This window comes from Phocoena sinus, chromosome 9 (genome assembly GCF_008692025.1).
Source record: "Phocoena sinus isolate mPhoSin1 chromosome 9, mPhoSin1.pri, whole genome shotgun sequence".
NCBI classification, from domain to species: domain Eukaryota; kingdom Metazoa; phylum Chordata; class Mammalia; order Artiodactyla; family Phocoenidae; genus Phocoena; species Phocoena sinus.
The window spans coordinates 86,194,214-86,217,690 of record NC_045771.1 but is presented as its reverse complement, the minus strand read 5'-3'; the positions used below and the strand labels follow the sequence as shown (position 1 = coordinate 86,217,690).

The following is a 23,477-nucleotide window of genomic DNA, read 5'->3' as shown; positions in this document are numbered from 1 at the left end:
TTAAATTAGATATTACAGCCTTCCAGAAAGGCTGTAATAGGTGTTTCCCTTAATGAACACCATAATTTCCTTTTACCAAAGGATTGTTACAAGGATTAAATTATTTAACATACATAAAATGCCTAGCACAATAAACTTTCTCTTTAGTATAAAACACACGGACTTCCCTGGTGGCACAGTGGTTAAGAATCCGCCCGCCAATGCAGAGACACGGGTTCAAGCTCTGGTTCGGGAACATCCCACACGCTGCAGAGCAACTAAGTCCGTGCGCCGCAACTACTAAAGCCTGTGTACCTAGAGCCTGTGCTCTGCAACAAAGAGAAGCCACCACAATGAGAAGCCCGCGCACCGCAACGAAGAGTAGCCCCCGCTCGCTGCAACTAGAGAAAGCCCCCATGCAGCAACGAAGACCCAATACAGCAAAATAAATAAATAAATAAAACATGAAGCCATAAATTATGAAAGAAACAATATATAACCAACTGAAAAGCAAAGAGCTTATTGTCTAAGTGACTGAAACTATTGTTGACATAACCACAATACCATTATCGCATCTAAAAAAATTAATAATTCTTTAATATGATCAATTTTCCAAGTATTATACATGTTCAAATTTCCCTGAGAGTCTCATGTTTTTGACAATTGTTTTGTTTGAATCAAGATCCATATAAGATTCACACACTGCATTTACTTGATACACCTCTTAAATTTCTTAATTTTAGGTTCCCCTCCCTTTTTTTTTCCCTTTCCATTTATTTGTTGAACTGTGTCATTTGTCCTATAAAGTTTCCCACACTGGATTTTGCTAATTGCATCCCTGTGGTGGTGTTAACATGTGCCTCTATCCCTCTAGTTCTTGTAAACTTGATAGTTGGATCTGGTGGCTTTCTCAGATTCAGGTTTGATGTTTTGGGCAAGAAGGCTTCATAGGTGCTGCCATTTACTCATTACACCCAGCAGAAGGGCTATAGTTAATAATGTAGACACTCAATGGTAATGTTGATCAGTGAGCGCTGTCAGGCTGATTTGTTCATCAAAAAGTCTCCAACAGGGCTTCCCTGGTGGCGCAGTGGTTGAGAGTCCGCCTGCTGATGCAGGGGACACGGGTTCGTGCCCCGGTCCGGGAAGATCCCACATGCCGCGGAGCAGCTGGGCCCGTGGGCCATGGCCGCTGAGCCTGAGCGTCCTGAGCCTGTGCTCCGCAACGGGAGAGGCCACAACAGTGAGAGGCCTGCGTACCACAAAAAAAAAAAAAAAAAGTCTCCAACAGTCTTTCATTTAATGCCACCATCTTCTTAACATGCCTTCTTGGGCTTTAGTATCTAGAAGGCTGAAAATGCATTTCTCAAATTCCCTTGCAGCTAGAGTTATTGATGTGATATAAATTCCACCACTAGAGGCACTTGTGTAGAGTGAACTAAGTGGGGGAGGAGCAGTTTATGAGGCATCTTCGTGACAGGGTGTATTGTAGTGAAGGACATATGGCTGTGGAACCAGTAGCTGTAGGGGTGGCTTCCCCATTCAACAGGTGGACTTCGAGAATGGCCTGAACAACAGTCCCTTGACAGCTCGGTTCTATAGCCTGGATTTGTGAGTCACTCCTGAAGCTTAGCCGGCAGGCTGTTTTTGCAATCCTGCCAACCATTTGTAATAGACCATGTAATAAATCCCTTTTGGCTTAAATTACTCAAGAGTAGATTTTGTTCTCTGCTTTGAACACTGACCAATACAGTTCCTCTAAGAAAAAGTATTTTCAGCAGTTGTCAAACAGTTGCCTCTCTGATTTTAAGAAGTGAATTTATTAATAGTTAAACTTGTTAACAATTTGCCTGAGTATGTAAAATAGATATTCTAGGAAGATATGTCTTTTTAAAACAAAAAAATCATATAGCAATTTCACATTCCCATTGTATAAACTTTCTAAAAAGAAACATGGAAGTGCTTCCCCCCCACCCCAGTTTTTTGAGAAATAATTGACAAACATTGCTATACAAGTTTAAGGCAGACAGCATGATGGCTTGATTTACATATATTGTGAAACGATTACTATAATAGGTTCAAGTGACATCTATCATCTCATAGATTCAATAAAAAGAAAACAATTTTCTCCTTGAGATGAGAGCTCTTAGGAGAGCTCTTAGATGAGACTCTCCTAATAACTTTCCTGTATGTCATACAGCAGTATCAGCTATAGTCATCATGTTGTACAGCACATCCCTAGTACTCAGTTATCTTATAACTGAAAGTTTGTACCTTTTGACCATCTTCCTCCAATTCCCCCTCCCCCCAGCGTTTTTTAAAAACATTTAAAAATTAATCCATGTTAAGAAAAATTAATCCATGTCCATTAATGAAGACTATTTTACTGAAAGGTAATTTAAATATTGTCTTCACGAAATTTTAATTCCATAATGTGAACTAAAAAGTATAAATCTTCAGTCTAGTAAAGAGATTTTTATTGAATATTTTACTACATAAATGTTCAAACACAGAGAAGTTAAAAGAATTATACCATGACCTATCCAGTGACCTAATTATACGTATACCTGTCACCTGGACTCTACAGTTAACATTGTTATATTTGCTTTATTGCATACCTAACCATCTATGCATCCCTCTATCATACATTAATCCATCTTATTTTTTGATACATTTCAAAGTAAGTTGCAAACATAGTATATAGTATTTGGGCACTGAAGGGCTTCCAAATGACACAAAATGCATTAGAAAGTAAATTAGTCTATAGTGTCCTGAATTGTCAAGTCCTGGCGAAGATCTAGAGAAGGAGTTGCACGGAGTGTAAATGGCATCAATCAGAGTCAGAGACTCAATGTGAAATCTAGCAAGATTGCAACACTCTCTGCCTTTACCCTCAGAACTCTCCTCCTCTTTTTACAGTTACTTTAATTATAAAAGAGGAAATACATAACTGGCCCCTCTCCCCGTCAAATGATTTGTGCTATTGAAGGCAGCAATTCTTTAGATCAGAATCTCAGAAAACTTGCTGGAAATCAAGATGTTATATTTGCAGAAATGAGCTGGCATCATAAAGTCAATGTTGATTTGGTTATTGTTACTCTCCTTGAGGGCAGGGGCTTAGTTTGTTTTATCATTTATCCCCAGCATGTAGAACACTGCCTGGCACATACTAGTGTTCAATACATATTCACTGAAGGAAGTAGTGAATTCAAGTGCTTGATTCCAAACACAATCTTCATATATTTCATGCCACTACTAATGAAAGAAGTTTTTCTAAAATAAAAATAAGCCTTAACATAAAAATAAGAGCATGGGTTGGTTACCTAGAGCTGGAACTCCAATTACACAGAAGGGACCATGGTTTCCATATGTGCAGCAGGAACCTCAGCACCAGCCTACCGTGCACCCGCCGCTGAGGCTCAGCTGACTTGTGGGGCACGTTGTGCCAAAGCCCATGGCTGGGAAGAAGCAGCATTGCCTTTGCATTTTTTAACTTTTTAGTCTTTACTGAATTTATTACAATATTGCTTCTGTTTTCTGTTTTGGTTTTTTGGCCCTGAGGCATGTGGGAGCTTAGCTCCCCGACCAGGGATCGAACCTGCAGCCCCTGCACTGGAAGGTGAAGTCTTAACCACAGGACGGCCGGGGAAGTCCCAGCCCTGCCTTCTGATGGGGACCATAGGAAAACTTCCCAGAACTGTTCGGGCACTTTGCAAACACACCCTGGACTGCCCAGAAACAAATGCGAAGTTTGTCTGTAAATCAGTGGGGGCAAGAGTCAGTGGAATGTGAATTATTACCGTTGATGTTACTCTCCTCTTGTACCTTCAGACTGGTGATACCTGAGGAAATTTAAATGTGCTGCAGTGTTAAAATTACCTTTTTAAGGCGATAATTTTCTTTGAGATTTCCTTGGCCTGGAAGAGCATTTCCATATTCAGCACAAGTTCAACAAGCTAGCACACATCTCAACAGCTACTGTGAGATTTTTAAAAATATATTTTAGTCTCTTCAAGAGAATGAGAGACAAATTATTTTTTATTGTGTCTGTATAGAGAGCAACATAAACAATAATTTCAAATCTATTCAATTTTCCTGTTAGAGATCACAATGGCGGCCTACCGAGATGGGAATCAAGGGACCGGCAAATTAGGTTTAAAAACCATAAAATCACCTTGTATTTTATACTCAAAATCGGTATGTAGAGAAGTTTTATGCCATAAGCTATAAAAGGTTAAATGTCCAAAGCAATCTCCTGCTACAGCTAGTGCTACCCTCTCACTAAATAAACATATGCTCTGCAGGTCCCCACAAGACTTTCAAATAGCCCAGTGATAACTGTCATTAAAACATACCTAAGAGAAATCACATTCTTCCAAGTGAGACATCAGAGGCTCCCTGCCACTTGGGAGAATGTGATGAATTCAAGCACTGGATATTGGTGGAAGGTGGTTGACTAAGACCAAATATTCATTTGCTTTTTCTAAGAATGTTGCTTCTCTATGTCAAGGTTTCCACTAGCCACTGGTACATTCAGAGAAATAAGAAACATGCAGTGAGCGACACTTTCATAAGGGTAAACGTACCCAATTGAATTGAAATTTCTTTTTTTCTGTCTTTATGACTTTCCTATTTATTTGGTGTTAAGATGTCCTTTTTGTTAGTAGTGGTGATGAATGCTAGTTTTATATTTTCTTGCACTTACCTTGGCAAAAATGAAAGTAAACTCCATGTTAGTCTCCAAAATTAATCTTGAAAATTTAACTGTACATGAAAGTCCAATGTCTAGAAAAACCAAAAAGTCTCTTCCAAAATAAGATTCTGCAATGCAAAAAATAAATAAAATAATCAACAACTCTATGAATTCATTTTCCCTATTCAGGTGTTGGACATGAAACTGAACAAGTTGAAAATATTGGTTGGTAGGGCAGGAATTCCCCCATTTTCAGCCCCCTAAGCATCTCAAATTCCCTCAAGGGATGTAATAAAATTAACTAATACAAGAGAGCTTCTGAAGTCAACTGCCTAAGTTTAATTCTTAGCTCTAACATTTACCAACTGTATTATCTTGGTCAAATTACTTAACCCACTCTGTGCCTTGATTTCCTTATTCACAGAATGGAGATAATAATAGTATCTACATCATAGGGCTGTTGTGAAGATTAAGTCAGGTAATCCATGTAAAGATTTCATCATCACTTTTTCATCATCCTAAACTGAAACTCTGTACCTATTAAACAATAACTACCCATTACCTCTTCCCCCCAGCTCCCAGCGAACACTGTTCTACTTTTCATCTCTATGAATTTGACTAATCCAGGCACCTTATGTAAGTGAAGTCATACAGTATTTGCTTTTTGTGCCTGGCTTATTTCACTTAGCACAAAGTTTCCAAGGTTTACTCATGTTGTAGCATGTATCAGAACTTCACTCCTTTTTAAGGTTAATAATACTCACTTCTGTGGAAATACCACATTTTGTTCGTCCATTCATTTATCAATAAAAATTTAGGTTGTTTCCACCTTTTGGCTATTGTCACATTACATATTCTTAATAAATTACTTGAATTATTTATTAAGTTATAATTTACTACTTTTGGGAGGATCTTACATGCAAGCCACAAAATCAAGCAAGAATTTACTCTAAGTTTCACATCTCATCACCCCCAAGTAATTGGATTGTGCTGATAAAATTACTGTGATAGCTCTTAGTAATTCATCTTTGTGCAATATCATTGCAAGTCACTTAAGCTCTCTCAATTTCATCATTTGTAGAATAAGAACAATAGACACCAAAAGCAAAAGCAACAAAAGCAAAAATAAATTCAAGTGGGACTACATCAAACTAAAAAACTTCTGCACAGCAAAGGAAACCATCAACAAAATGAAAAGGCAACCTACTGAATGGGAGAAAATATTTGCAAATCATATATCAGATAAGGGGTTAATATCCAAAATATATAATGAACTCATATATCAGAAAACAAATAATCCAATTAAAAACTGGGTAGATAATATGAACAAGCATTTTTCCAAAGACATACGGGTGGTCAGCAGGTACATGAAAAGATGCTCTACATCATTAATTATCAGGCGAATACAAATCAAAACCACAATGAGATATCACCTCATACATGACAAAATGGGTATTATCAAAAGGACTCAAAGAGGATGTAGAGAAAAGGGAACCCTTCTGCATTGTTCGTGGGAATGTAAATTAGTGCAACCGCTATGCAAAACAGTATTTAGATTACTAAAAAATTAAGAATAAAACTATCATATGATACAGAAATTCTACTTCTGGGCATTTATCCAGAGAAAACGGACTAATTCAAAAAGATAAATGAACTCCATTCATTGCAGCCTTATTTACAATAACCAAGATATGGAAACAACCTGAGTGTCCACTGATGGATGAATGGATAAAGAAATTGTGGTATATATATATATATATATATATATATATATACACACACACACACACAATGGAAAATTATTCAGCCATAAGAAAAGAATGGAATTGTACCATTTGCAACAACATGGATGGACCTCGAGTGCATTATGCTAAGTGAAATAGTGAGATGTCAGACAGAAAAAGACAAATACTGTATGATCTTTTTTAAATGTGGAATCTAAAATATGTATATAAAGCTAAGCTTATAGATACAGAGAATAACCTTTAAAGGAATGACATACCCAAGGATATGACATAAACTGGTTAGAACCGATTAGGCCCAAAATGGTAGAAGATTTGACTTCCAGTAGAACTTGAGCCTCACTGTAATACATTAGCATGCTAAATGACACACCCACCAGCAACAGGACAGTTCTGAGGCTGACCATAAAAAGCCAAAAAGTGGGTGGTGGCCCAATTCCTGGAAATCCCTGTCCCTTCCCCAAAATAGCTGGAATACTCCTCCCACTTGTTAGCCTATGAAACAACCCAGCCCATAAAAACGAACCACCCCATATTTGGGGGCCAGTCTCCCTTCTGAGACAGACCACATTCTGTCTGTGGAATATGTATCTCTCTAAATTAACTTGCTTCCACTTCACTGTGGCTCGCTCTTGAATTCTTTCCTGTGTGAAGCCAAGGACCCTCACTTGGCAGCCCATCCCAGGGACTCAAACTTGAGACCTGGGACATGACCATCCTCTTGAAGTGCATTTTTCCTGCAACACCAGGGTTTAGAACCCTGAAGGACTCGGGAAGAACCAAACAACGGTCTCAACAAGTGGATGCTAATGCTCTTCTTCAGAGCATGGCTGAGATTCTTGCTTTTTGGAGCATTCTTGGTGTTTGCTAGTTTCTAAGCATGGTTCTTCAGCCTACTGAAAATACTGATATCCTTCCAATAAATTCCCCTTTGCTTAAGTTGGCTGAAATTGGTTTATAGTGCTTACAGCTGAACTCTGATAAGAGAAAGCAAAGGCAGCCTGCTGCTTCTGCAGGTTTCAGCAACCTCTCCTGGTATCTAGCCATCTGAATCCTTTCCAATTCACATCACAGAAATATTCTGAATGTTTCAAGCCTTGGGGTCCTTGAGACTCCAAGCACTAAATTCCACATTTATACCAATTGTTCAGGGAACAATCTCTGAAGGAAAAATACATGGAATCCTCTTATGGATTTAACATTTAACTTTTAATATGCTACTGATTTGCAACAAACGTGGAAATACAGGCTAAGACAACCATGAGTGAAACAAAGCCAAGTGAGATCCAACAATTATGGCTGGTGTCAAGTTGGATGAGTCTTCTCTATGTTGAAATGAGATAAGTACTTAATAGGAGTGTATTAAGGCATATATGAGAAAAAGGAGAAAAGCAATTACTTGAGGAGAGGGGGAAGATGGCGGAAGAGTAAGACGCAGAGATCACCTTCCTCCCCACAGATACACCAGAAATACATCTACACGTGGAACAACTCCTACAGAACACCTACTGAACGCTGGCAGAAGACCTCAGACCTCCCAAAAGGTAAGAAACTCCCCACGTACCTGGGTATGACAAAAGAAAAAAGAATAAACAGAGACAAAAGGATAGGGACGGGACCTGCACCAGTGGGAGGGAGCTGTGAAGGAGGAAAGGTTTCCATACACTAGGAAGCCCCTTCGCGGGCGGAGACTGCGGGTGGCGGAGCGGGGAAGCTTCGGAGCCGCGGAGGAGAGCGCAGCAACAGGGGTGCGGAAGGCAAAGCAGAGAGATTCCCGCACAGAGGATCGGTGTCGACCGGCACTCACCAGCCGGAGAGGCTTGTCTGCTCACCCGCCGGGGCGGGCGAGGCTGGGAGCTGAGGCTCGGGCTTCGGTGGGAGCGCAGGGAGAGGACTGGGGTTGGCTGCGTGAACACAGCCTGAAGGGGCTAGTGCAACACGGCTAGCCGGGAGGGAGTCCCGGGGAAAAGTCTGGACCTGCCGAAGAGTCAACAGACTTTTTCTTCCCTCATTGTTTCCTGGTGTGCGAGGAGAGGGGATTAAGAGTGCTGCTTAAAGGAGCTCCAGAGATGGGCGCGAGCCGCGGCTAACAGCGCGGAACCCAGAGACGGGCATGAGACGCTAAGGCTGCTGCTGCCGCCACCAAGAAGCCTGTGTGCAAGCACAGGTCACTATCCACACCCCCCTTCCCGGGAGCCCGTGCAGTGCGCCACTGCCAGGGTCCTGGGATCCAGGGACAACTTACCCAGGAGAATGCATGGCGCGCCTCTGGCTGGTGCAACGTAACACTGGCCTCTGCCGCCGCAGGCTCGCCCCGCATCATGCCCCTCCTTCCCCCCGGCCTGAGTGAGCCAGAGCCCCCGAATCAGCGGCTCCTTTAACCCCGTCCTGTCTGAGTGAAGAACAGACGCCCTCCGGTGACCTCCACGCAGAGGCGGGGCCAAATCCAAAGCTGAGCCCCTGGGAGCTGTGAGAACAAAGAGAAAGGGAAATCTCTCCCAGCAGCCTCAGGAGCAGCGGATTAAAGCTCCACAATCAACTTGATGTGCCCTGCGTCTGTGGAATACATGAATAGACAACGAATCATCCCAAATTGAGGAGGTGGGCTTTGGGAGCAAGATTTATGATTTTTTCCCCTTTTCCCCTTTTAGTGAGTGTGTATGCTTCTGTGTGAGACTTTGTACAGCTTTGCTTTCACCATTTGTCCTAGGGTTTTATCGGTCCGTTTTTTTTTAACTTAAAAAAATTTTTTTTTCTTAATAATTATTTTTTATTTTAATAACTTTATTTTATTTTATCTTAATTTTATTTTCTTTTATCCTCTTTCTTTCTCTCTCTCTCTCTCTCTTCCTGTCTTTCTTTGCAGCCAGGAGTCAGTGCTGTGCCTCTGAGGTGGGAGAGACAACTTCAGGACACTGGTCCATAAGAGATCTCCCAGCTCCACATAATATCAAACGGCAAAAATCTCCCAGAGATCTCCATCTCAACACCAACACCCAGCTTCACTCAACGACCAGCAAGCTACAGTGCTGGACACCCTATGCCAAACAACTAGCAAGATAGGAACACAACCCCACCCATTAGCAGAGAGGCTGCTTAAAATCATAATAAGTCCACAGACACCCCAAAACACACCACCAGACGTGGACCTGCCCACCAGAAAGAAAAGATCCAGCCTCATCCACAGGCACTAGTCCCCTTCACCATGAAGCCTACACAACCCACTGAACCAATGTTAGCCACTGGGGACAGATACCAAAAACAACGGGAACTACAAACCTGCAGCCTGCAAAAAGGAGACCCCAAACACAGTAAGATAAGCAAAATGAGAAGACAGAAAAACACACAGCAGATGAAGGAGCAAGATAAAATCCCACCAGACCTAACAAATGAAGAGGAAATAGGCAGTCTACCTGGAAAAGAATTCACAATAATGATAGTAAAGATGATCCAAAATGTTGGAAACAGAATAGAGAAAATGCAAGAAACATTTAACAAGGACCTAGAAGAACTAAAGATGAAACAAACAACGATGAACAACACAATAAATGAAATTAAAAATACTCTAGAAGGGATCAATAGCAGAATAACTGAGGCAGAAGAATGGATAAGTGACCTGGAAGATAAAATAGTGGAAATAACTACTGCAGAGCAGAATAAAGGAAAAAGAATGAAAAGAACTGAGGACAGTCTCAGAGACCTCTGGGACAACATTAAACGCACCAACATTCGAATTATAGGGGTTCCAGAAGAAGAAGAGAAAAAGAAAGGGACTGAGAAAATATTTGAAGAGATTATAGTTGAAAACTTCCCTAATATGGGAAAGGAAATAGTTAATCAAGTCCAGGAAGCACAGAGAGTCCCATACAGGATAAATCCAAGGAGAAACATGCCAAGACACATACTAATCAAACTGTCAAAAACCAAATACAAACAAAACATGTTAAAAGCAGCAAGGGAAAAACAACAAATAACACACAAGGGAATCCCAATACGGTTAACAGCTGACCTTTCAGCAGAAACTCTGCAAGCCAGAAGGGAGTGGCAGGACATATTTAAAGTGATGAAGGAGAAAAACCTGCAACCAAGATTACTCTACCCAGCAAGGATCTCATTCAGATTTGATGGAGAAATTAAAACCTTTACAGACAAGCAAAAGCTGAGAGAGTTCAGCACCACCAAACCAGCTTTACAACAAATGATAAAGGATCTTCTCTAGGCACGAAACACAAGAGAAGGAAAAGACCTACAATAACAAACCCAAAACAATTAAGAAAATGGGAATAGGAACATACATATCGATAATTACCTTAAATGTAAATGGTTTAAATGCTCCCATCAAAAGACACAGAATGGCTGAATGGATACAAAAACAAGACCCATATATATGCTGTCTACAAGAGACCCACTTCAGACCTAGAGACACATACAGACTGAAAGTGAGGGAATGGAAAAAGATATTCCATGCAAATGGAAACCAAAAGAAAGCTGAAGTTGCAATTCTCATATCAGACAAAATAGACTTTAAAATAAAGACAATTACAAGAGACAAAGAAGGACACTACATAATGATCAAGGGATCGATCCAAGAAGAAGATAAAACAATTGTAAATATTTATGCACCCAACAGAGGAGCACCTCAATACATAAGGCAAATACTAACAGCCATAAAAGGGGAAATCGAGAGTAACACATTCATAGTAGGGGACTTTAACACACCACTTTCACCAATGGACAGATCATCCAAAATGAAAATAAATAAGGAAACACAAGCTTTAAATGATACATTAAACAAGATGGACTTAATTGATATTATAGGACATTCCATCCAAAAACAACAGAATACACATTTTTCTCAAGTGCTCATGGAACATTCTCCAGGATAGATCATATCTTGGGTCACAAATCAAGCTTTGGTAAATTTAAGAAAATTGAAATTGTATCAAGTATCCTTTCCAACCACAACGCTATGAGACTAGATATCAATTACAGGAAAAGATCTGTAAAAACTACAAACATATGGAGGCTAAACAATACACTACTTAATAACGAAGTGATCATTGAAGAAATCAAAGAGGAAATCAAAAAATACCTAGAAACAAATGACAATGGAGATATGACGACCCAAAACCTATGGGATGCAGCAAAAGCAGTTCTAAGAGGGAAGTTTATAGCAATACAATCCTGCCGTAAGAAACAGGAAACATCTCGAAGAAACAACCTAATCTTGCACCTAAAGCAATAAGAGAAAGAAGAACAAAAAAACCCCAAAGTTAGCAGAAGGAAAGAAATCATAAAGATCAGATCAGAAATAAATGAAAAAGAAGTGAAGGAAACGATAGCAAAGATCAATAAAACTAAAAGCTGGTTCTTTGAGAATATAAACAAAATTGATAAACCATTAGCCAGACTCATCAAGAAAAAAAGGGAGAAGACTCAAATCAATAGAATTAGAAATGAAAAAGGAGAAGTAACAAGTGACACTACAGAAATACAAAAGATCATGAGAGATTACTACAAGCAATTCTATGCCAATAAAATGGACAACCTGGAAGAAATGGACAAATTCTTAGAACCTGGAAGAAATGGACAAATTCTTAGAAATGCACAACCTGCCAAGACTGAATCAGGAAGAAATAGAAAATATGAACAGACCAATCACAAGCACTGAAATTGAAACTGTGATTAAAAATCTTCCAACAGACAAAAGCCCAGGACCAGATGGCTTCACAGGCGAATTCTATCAAACATTTAGAGAAGAGCTAACACCTATCCTTCTCAAATTCTTCCAAAATATAGAAGAGGGAGGAACACTCCCAAACTCCTTCTACGAGGCCACCATCATCCTGATACCAAAACCAGACAAAGATGTCACAAAGAAAGAAAACTACAGGCCAATATCACTGATGAACATAGATGCAAAAATCCTCAACAAAATACTAGCAAACAAAATCCAACAGCATATTAAAAGGATCATACAACATGATCAAGTGGGGTTTATTCCAGAAATGCAAGGATTCTTCAATATACACAAATAAATCAATGTGATACACCATATTAACAAATTGAAGGAGAAAAACCATATGGTCATCTCAATAGATGCAGAGAAAGCTTTCGACAAAATTCAACAGTCATTCATCATAAAAACCCTCTAGAAAGTAGGCACAGAGGGAACTTTCCTCAACATAATAAGGCCATACATGACAAACCCACAGCCAACATCGTCCTCAATGGTGAAAAACTGAAAGCGTTTCCACTAAGATCAGGAACAAGACAAGGTTGCCCACTCTCACCACTCTTATTCAACATAGTTTTGGAAGTTTTAGCCACAGCAATCAGAGAAGAAAAGGAAATAAAAGGAATCCGAATCGGAAAGGAAGTAGTAAAGCTGTCACTGTTTGCAGATGACATGATACTATACATAGAGAATCCTAAAGATGCTACCAGGAAACTACTAGAGCTAATCAATGAATCTGGTAAAGTAGCAGGATACAAAATTAATGCACAGAAATCTCTGGCATTCCTATACACTAATGATGAAAAATCTGAAAGTGAAATCAAGAAAACACTCCCATTTACCATTGCAACAAAAAGAATAAAATATCTAGGAATAAACCTACCTAAGGAGACAAAAGACCTGTATGCAGAAAATTATAAGACACTGATGAAAGAAATTAAAGATGATACAAATAGATGGAGAGATATACCATGTTCTTGGATTGGAAGAATCAACATTGTGAAAATGACTCTACTACCCAAAGCAATCTACAGATTCAATGCAATCCCTATCAAACTACCACTGGCATTTTTCACCGAACTAGAACAAAAAATTTCACAATTTGTATAGAAACACAAAAGACCCCGAATAGCCAAAGCAATCTTGAGAACGAAAAATGGAGCTGGAGGAATCAGACTCCCTGACTTCAGACTATACTACAAAGCTACAGTAATCAAGACAGTATGGTACTGGCACAAACACAGAAAGATAGATCAATGGAATAGGATAGAAAGCCCAGAGATAAACCCACGCACATATGGTCACCTTATCTTTGATAAAGGAGGCAGGAATGTACAGTGGAGAAAGGACAGCCTCTTCAATAAATGGTGCTGGGAAAACTGGACAGGTATATGTAAAAGTATGAGATTAGAACACTCCCTAACACCATACACAAAAATAAGCTCAAAATGGATTAAAGACCTAAATGTAAGGCCAGACACTATAAAATTCTTAGAGGAAAACATAGGCAGAACACTCTATGACATAAATCACAGCAAGATCCTTTTTGACCCACCTCCTAGAGAAATGCAAGTAAAAACAAAAATAAATGGGACCTAATGAAACTTCAAAGCTTTTGCACAGCAAAGGAAACCATAAACAAGACCAAAAGACAACCATCAGAATGGGAGAAAATATTTGCAAATGAAGCAAATGACAAAGGATTAATCTCCAAAATTTACAAGCAGCTCATGCAGCTCAATAACAAAAAAACAAACAACCCAGTCCAAAAATGGGCAGGAGACCTAAATAGACATTTCTCCAAAGAAGATATACAGAGTGCCAACAAACATATGAAAGAAAGCTCAAGATCATTAATCATTAGAGAAATGCAAATCAAAACTACAATGAGATATCATCTCACACCGGTCAGAATGGCCATCGTCAAAAAAATCTAGAAACAATAAATGCTGGAGAGGGTGTGGAGAAAAGGGAACACTCTTGCTCTGCTGGTGGCAATGTGAATTGGTTCAGCCACTATGGAGAACAGTATGGAGGTTCCTTAAAAAACTACAAATAGAACTATCATATGACCCAGCAATCCCACTACTGGGCATATACCCTGAGATACCATAATTCAAAAAGTGTCATGTACCAAAATGTTCATTGCAGCTATATTTACAATAGCCAGGAGATGGAAACAACCTAAGTGTCCATCATTGAATGAATGGATAAAGAACATGTGGCACATATATACAATGGAATATTACTCAGCCATAAAAAGAAACGAAATTGAGTTATTTGTAATGAGGTGGAATGACCTAGAGTCTGTCATACAGAGTGAAGTAAGTCAGAAAGACAAATACCGTATGTTAACACATATATATGGAATCTAAGGGAAAAAATATCATGAAGAACCTAGGAGTAAGACAGGAATAAAGACACAGACCTACTAGAGAATGGACTTGAGGATATGGGGAGGGGTAATGGTAAGCTGTGACAAAGTGAGAGAGTGGCATGGACATATATACACTACCAAATGTAAAATAGCTAGCTAGTGGGAAGCAGCCACATAGCACTGGGAGATCGGCTCGGTGCTTTGTGACCACCTGGAGGGGTGGGATAGGGAGGGTGGGAGGGAGGGAGACGCAAGAGGGAAGACATATGGGAACATATGTATATGTATAACTGATTCACTTTGTTATAAAGCAGAAACTAACACACCATTGTAAAGCAATTATACTCCAATAAAGATGTTAAAAAAAAAGAAAAGAAAAGAAAAGCAGTTACTTTTGCTTTATTTGACACTGGCCAGGCTTCAGTTGGATCAAACGATATTCAACTTTACATGCCATGCTATATACAGGAAAAAACTTGGAGAGTGTTCAGAGAACAGCAATTGATTGAAGGTTTGTTAAATTAGACCTATGAAAAATTGTCAGAAGAACTGGGCATGTTCAGTCAAATGCAAGACATTTGGGCAAGATGAACGATTAAGTACAATTATGTGAAGAGATGGTTCCCAAGTCTGAGGTTTAGGTTAAACAGAAAGTTAAAAATCATGGGATTAAGAACATAAAAGTCCACAGAAGTATGGATTAAATATTGTGAAAACCTTAAACTAAAAAGCTTTTAAGAAATTGATGAATGGAGGTATCTGTAAGTTAGAATTCTGCATATAATATCATTAAAATAAATTTAATTTTATACTTAAATAGAAATAACCTAGAAAATAGAAAAATATTTTGATGGATTGCATTTAAAAAGTAAAAAATACCAGACCAAGTATGCAGAATGTTTTTAGAAAAAATGGTCTATCTGGGGGCCTTCTTTGGGACCCAGGTTTGCAAGAACAGAGAGGAGCTCTGGGATTAAGTCTCTCAGTTTCTGAATGAGGGTAATTCCTTTGTGTTGGTGGGGGGGGGTTGGTGGGGGGGCAGCATCGTGAGCAGCTTGTCTGGCTTCTTGAGGTTCAACCCTCATTAAAGACTCCCCAGAAATCCCCACCATGAGATACATGATTCTCTCCAGAATGGTCCCTGTTAATTATCCTTTCTCTTTGTCCAATAGAAGCAGTTCCTTCTCTGAAGTAACTTCTGCTATTTTTTAAGATATTTATTTATTTATTATTTATTTTATTTTTAAATTTTTGGCTGTGTTGGGTCTTCGTTGCAACATGCGGGCTTCTCTCTAGTTGTGGTGCGTGGGCTCCAGAGCTCGAGGGCTCAGTAGTTGCAGCGTGTGGGCTTAGTTGCCCTGCAGCATGTGGGATCTTAGTTCCCTGACCAGGGGTTGAACCCCCGTCCCCACTGGAAGGCGGATTCTTAACCACTGGAACACCAGGGAAGTCCTCACTTCTGCTATTTGGAGGTCCTGTTGGGCAAAGCATGTAGACAAATATTTCTTCTCCAGTTTACACTCTTTATTTCTTAAATGCAGAGGGAGAGAGATGAAACCAGGAAGTTTGTACCACTTTCTTTTACTTTAAAGTTGTTTTATTAGCCTCATAATTTGTTTTTAAATTAGATGTAGATGTTCTAACAGTAACGTCATTTAAGTGTCCTAGTTCTCTCTTTAGGTTTGGCACCTGAATCCCGCATCTATTTGTTTGTTTATTACGATTCTGACACCAATGAAAATGTGTGGGTTTTCTCCCCACACCAACCAATTCTCAGTCACCAGCTGGGTGTCCTACAATTCAACTCAGTTCTGACACTATTTACCTGGAGATAGCATCAGATCCCACAGGTTAAGGTTCAGTCCCACCAGGCTGCCCCCTACTTCAGACACTAATCACAGGTCCAGGTGGTTATCTGTGCTTCTAACTGACTGGCTATAAAGAGGAGGTTCCCACAACGCCCTCCCGTGGTTTGATTAATTTGCTAGAGTGGCTCATAGGACTCAGAGAAACATTTTATTCCTAGGTCACTGGTTTACCATGAAGGGATTTAACTCCTCCAAGGAGCCCTCATTTTTTCCTTCCCTTATACCAGTTCCACAGTACCTGCCTACAACACACCTGACAAAAGTTAAGTATCAATTCAGTTAATGCCAAGTTCTCACGATTTTCTTAGACCACAAATGGGCCTAGATCCAAGTTGTGAAAGTACGTAGCACCCTCAGGTCTGCAGTTTCTTTGAGGATACCAGACCAGCAGCTCTGGTGATAGGAGAATAATATGCTCTACAGTTTCACAGGGAAAAGTCCTGATAGGACAGTCTGATGAAGCTGTTAACAAGATCAAAAAGGTCCCAGACAGCACTGGGGTCTGTTGGGCCTGTGGAAGCCCAATAATGATTAGTGATAATGCAAACATGGTATTTGTAATATATTTAACAACTGGTGAAACTGAAATGAAGAGTGTTAATACGGATGTTCATTGTACTAATCTCTCAGTTTTTTATTTAGTTAATTATTTTATATAATCTTATTTTTTTTGGCCACACCACAAAGCTCATGCGATCTTAGTTCCCAGAGCAGGGATCGAACCCAGGCCCTTGGCAGTGAGAGCACAGAGTCCTAACCACTGGACTGCCAGGGAATTCCTTCCCAGTTAAAAAAAATAAAAGTTGGGGTACTGAGTCTTAATTTCTTATTTGGGCCCCCTTTCCCTAATCTGGCTTCATTATGCTGTTTTGATGTCTTCTTGACAGTAATTTTCTTGTTGCCATTATGTTATTACTATGTATGCTTGTTGGATAAATTAGATAAATCTTCAAGAAGTAGACAAATGTTTTAATGATTGAAAACCAAAATAAATACATCTTACTACAATTCAGGCAAGCAAAGTCTTTTTTTTAAGTTATCACATAGTTAACTCTTATTTTTTAGATTTTAAATATGAACATGCAATGCATTCACATGGCTTAATATTCAATAGATACAAGAGGACATACAATAGAGGTTTCCCTCTCATGCCTGTCCAGGCCACTCAGTTCCCCTTTCCAGAGACAACTAATGCTATCATTTTCTGTGGATCCATCTTCCTAGGGACAAAGAAACGTTTTAAATTTAATAAAGAGACATAGAAAAAAGCCAAAAGGTGATACAGGGGACTGTTTTTGGTGTTATGCTGTAAGCATTCTAAATTTCAGCAAATCTATAGAAATACACCTGTGTTATATTTTTCACTAGCAAAATATGGTCAGGACATTCCTGTTCACAGAAGACGCTGTACAACACTGGACATCTGGTTTTTATGTGACTTCTCCTAAACAACCGGCTACAATCAGTTCATTGGCTCCACTGCTGGTGTGCAGCTTGCAGCTAACATGTTCCACGGGCACGGAGCGCACAGCAGTCAGATAGGCACTTACGGTTCAGGCCAATATCACATAATAGCAGCCTTTAAAAGCGTACAGAAAAAAAATCCTCTCATTTATATGGCATGGCAAAGAACTGAGTCTCAACCATGTGCATGTTCAAAGATTCAAAGTTTTGAGAGAAAAATCCACGCCAAATAATAACCCTGTCTGGTGGCACCCCTCTAGTCTAATTCCTTAGCAAACTGGGGTGAATTTATCCAGATAAAAATATACATCAGACTATAAATTAAAAAAAGAAAAAAAAGACTGATGTAATAGTTCTACTTTTAATAGCAGTATTTACAATAAATTAAAAATTATGTCCTTAGTAAATATTTAAACTCATGATAAAAATTTTGAACGTTAAGTTAAAACTGTGTAAAGAGGTGCATAGTTTTTCAAATTCTTGGTGAGACACAAAACAAATTTTTGAGGATCACTGTTCTAACCTATAAATATTGAACTCCCAACCATTTCCGCCTCTGTGGGGGACTCTGAGTAAGCACTCCATTCTGGGCTTTAAAGGGGAAGAATGATTGATGGGGAGGGTGAGACTGGGGAAGGCGGGCATAATCAGACTAGCAACAAGTATCTGGTAAGGTCTCTGCTCAGTGTGGCCTCGTGATTATCCTCTCCTAGGGGCTGGGCCTGGTGCTGCCCTTTCCTTTGTTACAAAACTCATCACAAGGTCAACAAAGGATGAGGGAGCCATGAGGCTCAGGGGCCTTCAACTCACAACTGAATTATCCCAAGTGACCAGCGCAGCTCAGTTCTGTGTTATAACTGAGAAAGTCAGAGCTTTCTCCTTGTTCTTTCTCCCCCTTTCCCTTCTCCGTTGCCTTTAAATCTATTAGAGTGTACTTGGCACTGCTGTGCTCTGCTGACTTCACTCACACTTAAAATAAATGTTGACTACCAAGTACAGAAATGGTGAAATTGGTCTGCCAGAGCTGAGGAACCTGGTGGAAAGGGTATTTTCCACCCTTGGTGAGATGCGTGTACATTTTCTCCTCAGGTGGATATGGGGGGATCAAAGATGCTAAATTTCTCTGTCCTCTCACTCTCTTAGTTTGAGAAACAATATCAGACAACGCCAATGCAACACGATACATTTCTGTGCACAGTGCCTAATTTTATTTGTTCGACCGGCTTCTCACACCTTGCTGACTTTATTTTAATAACCATCATTGTGTTCCATGTTCCATGTTAGCGTCTGAGCCAGTCTCTATCCAGTTGGCCATTTCTTTGCAGCCAGGACTCTAGATACAGCAGATTGTGTGAGGTTTCTCAAGTTTGCTCTGCAGGTGATGTTTGCTTGGGTCTTATCTCAGAGTGGTGTTGTTCTACAGGGGCGTTGGGCCTGGCCTAGCTGCTTTTGGCTCAGTCTATGGGACTGGCTGAAGCTTTTTGGCCCTTCTTGCCCTCTTCTGCCTTCTTGAAGTAGTTAAAACTTTAGAAGAGTATTTTTTCCTTGAACACACGTGAAGTGGTCTTTTTACCTTCTTACATGTCTTCACCACCTGTTAAGGCAACAAGGTGAGCCCAGAGGTCATTGGTTGGGAGAAGAGAAGGGGGCTGGGTGGAAAGGGGGCAGCTAAGGAGGAGGTCTGTGCCAGGCAGGGGCAGGATTATCTGGGGTGGGTTGGGGGATAGAGGGCATAAAAGGGAAAGAAGAAGAGGAGCTCGGGTAGGGTCATCTGACCTTGCCTCTTGATCCAGGCCGAGAGGGGGTCTTCCTCTTCTTCCCCTGCTTGATGCTTGTAGTTTGTGGCTTCCATGATTTCTTGGTCACTTCTGCCATGTTGAAGCCACTCAGTTGTCTACCTGTCTGCCAGGCCTCCCTCTGTATATATACCTCTCCCCAGGATAATGAGGAGTCATACCTGTTCTGCTTTGTTTGGTCATTAGGGCACTCCCGACAGCCAATGGTGGCTACGGGGGGCTGATACATCACAAAGAACCACTCCTGAGGGCTGGGGGTGCTGGGGAGGCCCAGATGCCCTGGCTAGAAAAAGTACCCGCTAAAGAGCCTTCCCACACTGACCTGCTACCCCTCCTCATCTCCCCATGTTCAGTTCTGGTTGTACACAGGGCAGAGAGGGTGTTTCCTCTAAGTCATTCCCCATGCTTCATTCATTGTCACCTAGTATTTCGGATATCTTACCTAAAATCAACAAGATACAGGTATGGCAGCCTGATCTGAAAAACCTAGGAATTAGGGAATTAGAGGAAAGTGTTTGAGGCATGGTGTCCTTTATTGTCAGTATAGACAAGGCTTTGAAATATAACTCAGGAAAAGGTGGGAGTGTGTGCATGTGTGTGTACTAGGGTTACTCATTCCCAATAAATAAGATTAAAGTTATGAAATAAGATTAAATTTTGGTATCTATGTATCTATTTATGTTTATAAATACTGTATGTAAATACCTTAGGAGATCAGATACAATCTTTGGAATGAAATTAATCTTCAAAGCAGCAAGGAGTTTTCACTTCAAATTCTGGGATGGCAGATAAGCAGAGATCAGAAGTAGAAGCTCCCCTCCAGACCTGAGCTCACCTTTCTCCCCATCTGCACCTGTCCCCTCTACAAACAGCACTGATGACAAATCTTTAGACAGAAGGTAGATTAGTGATTGACTAGGGCTGGCAGGAGAGTAGAGGAAAAAGGGGGTGACTGCTAATGGTATGTGGCTTCTCTCGGGTGATGAAAATGTTTTGCAATTAGATTGTGGTGATGGTTGTACAACTTTGTGAATATGCTAAAAATCACTGAATTGTTTAAAAAATCACTGGAGTATGATTTAGTTATATTAAAATATGATTTTAACTACAATTCTGGTTCAAGTTGGCTGACTGACAATGCATATTTATCTCTTCTTCCCCAAGAGGCCCCAATACAATGATAATGAAGCATTTGTAAAACCACAAAATGAAGAGAATGGTAGAGGCTATACCTGGCTGAGAGATTAGACTTCTGGAAGAAGGAAATCTGGTGGAGGATTAGCTAATGAAGAAAGAGGGCAGGGAACAGTGCAGCAGAGAAATGCAGAGAGTGTGGCCGAGGGGACAGCCACTCCTTTCTGCAGAACCTGGCAGTATCTCAGGAATGGGAAGCACCGGGTCATACCAAGAGCAAGGTAGTGAAAGGATGAGTACCGTAGAACTCAAAAGGAGGATCTTGATTCTATTCTACCAGTTACGTAGATGGCTTAGGAAAGGGGGAGAGGGAAGGGAATAGGGCGGTGATCTGGCTTTTAATTAGTTTGGTTATTATTATTATTCCAGCAGAGGCCTGCCCACCTGGAGCTGGGGTTCCTTTAAGATCCAGGAGAATAAATTGGCAGTTATATAGGAGCAGACTGAGTTGCCTCATTAAAAAGGCTGTAGAGACTGACAAATCTTAAGACAAAACTTGCCTTCACATGGGGAACTTTGTCTACTGCATCAACTAAATTTTTTTTTTTACTTTTTTTTTTTTTTTTTTTTGCGGTACGTGGGCCTCTCACTGCTGTGGCCTCTCCAGTTGCGGAGCACAGGCTCCGGACGCGCAGGCTCAGCGGCCATGGCTCACGGGCCCAGCCGCTCCGCGGCATGTGGGATCCTCCCGGACCAGGGCGCGAACCCGTGTCCCCTGCATCGGCAGGTGGACTCCCAACCACTGTGCCACCAGGGAAGCCCCCATCAACTAAATTTAACTCTTGCTACAGCTTCACTTTCTCTTACAGATTAAAAGATTGAAAGTGGTCCAGGCAGCCATTCCAAATTAAATTAAATTAAATCTTAAAATTCCAACAGTAGAGATCAGCCTTATTTGCTAAGGTTTTAGAGAGTAAAACCACATGCAGTGGGTGGGAATAAGAGGGTAAAAATGTTTGGCTCAGTGAAAGAAATAACTTCCTAACAACTAGGGCAATTCAAAAGTAGAACAGACTACTCTGAGAGGTAGCAAATCCCCATTCACTGAGAACCTATGTGCTGATCAGTGCTATAAAACAACCATTAGCTTTGCAGCTCCCCTCAAGGTTATTTTTAGTATATGTTGGGAAAAAGAGAGTTTTGTCTTAATGTCCCTCTGAGTTCTCCACCAAGCAATCACTTCTTAGCTTCCCAAAGACTTCTCTGCTAGTACCAAGATTCAACTCTGCTGGTCACTCCTTAGAACTATGGGTAGAGGCCCCACAAAACAAGCTATCCCCTTACAATAGTGCCAGAGGAGGTGTGAGAGGGGCAAGCCTTCTATAAAAATCACCATTAGTTTAAGTTGCATGGGTTTATTGAGCATAACAACATTTTAAAAATGATTTTCCTTTGCTTTTGCTTCTGTACCTGTGGTAAAATCTCTTCAGAAGGGATACTCACTGGGCATAAGTTGCTATACAGTAGTAGATAACCAGAATGTTTCTCTGCCTTTTTTCCTCCATGGCATTGACTTTTTTACAAGACCAAGTCTGTAATCTTGCAGAATAACACACATTTCTGATTTTCCTTGCGACTGCATTTAGGATGGTCACTCCCTCAATAATACCAAGACCCAGGAGAAACTTTGAAATTATTTTCTTCAAGGGCTCGATTAAATTCTTTGCCAAAGGTTAATTTCTTTTGGGGCTTGGTCTGAGGGTTGAGGGGCAGTGGTAGTTCTAGGGATACAAAGGTAAATCAGATACATTCACTTTGCTAAGATGCTGAAGAGGTGAAATGTGCAGGAAGTTAAACCCATTGATCTTGGCTCTAACATACAGGCATTTAGTGATTTCTTTGATCTACTTGTCTCCACCTCTACTGCACTCACGAACCTGGGTTTCCCTTCTTCCATTTTTGCTCCCCACCAAACAATTGCTCACACAGTTGTGAGTGATCTTTATAAAATGTAAATTAGATCCCCCAGTTTTTTTTTTTTTGCGGTACTCGGGCCTCTCACTATTGTGACCTCTCCCGTTGCGGAGCACAGGCTCTGGACGCGCAGGCTCAGCGGCCATGGCTCACGGGCCCAGCCGCTCCGCGGCATGCAGGGTCTTCCCGGACCGGGGCACGAACCCGTGTCCCCTGCATTGGCAGGCGGACTCTCAACCACTGTGCCACCAGGGAAGCCCCCCATTTTTTTTAACAGGACTTGCTGTCTTCTAGATCTTGCCTACTTTTCCAACTTCAGCTTGTACTCACTACATCCTAGGTATACAGATATTCCTTCAGTCATACACAAATATTTCTGTAGTGTCTACTATTTAAAATATTGTTCTAGACAAAAGAGAAAAATCTTTTCCTCATGGAACTTAACTTTCTTCTTGTTCCTTGAACAAGCCCACCTTCCTCCTCCCTCAGGGCCTTTGCACAGGCTATTCTCTGCCTAGAATGCTTTTCTTTGCACCTCCCGTTCCTTTTCTGACTATTCTATTTAAAGTAGCTTCTTCTGGGGCTTCCCTGGAGGTCCAGTGATTAGGACTCGCGCTGTCACTGTGGTGGCCCCGGGTTCAATCCCAGCTTGGGGAACTAAGATCCCGCAAGCCACGTGGCACCCCCCCACCAAAAAAAAGTAGTTTCTTCTA

General features: G+C 40.6%; 1 long non-coding RNA gene across 2 annotated transcripts in view; it reads right to left on the bottom strand.

Annotated features, from left to right (window-relative positions):
• LOC116759657 overlaps positions 1-23,477 on the bottom strand; it is an 88,852-nt gene that overhangs the window by 49,566 nt on the left and 15,809 nt on the right. Inside the window, exons 2-3 of one of the 2 annotated variants that reach the window (XR_004351528.1) lie at positions 4,685-4,800; positions 1,260-3,821 (exon numbers count right to left, since the gene is read on the bottom strand). This is a non-coding gene — a long non-coding RNA (uncharacterized LOC116759657). Of the gene's footprint in view, positions 1-1,259; positions 3,822-4,684; positions 4,801-23,477 lie in introns of those variants that run through there. The other variant, XR_004351527.1, reaches the window with a different exon arrangement.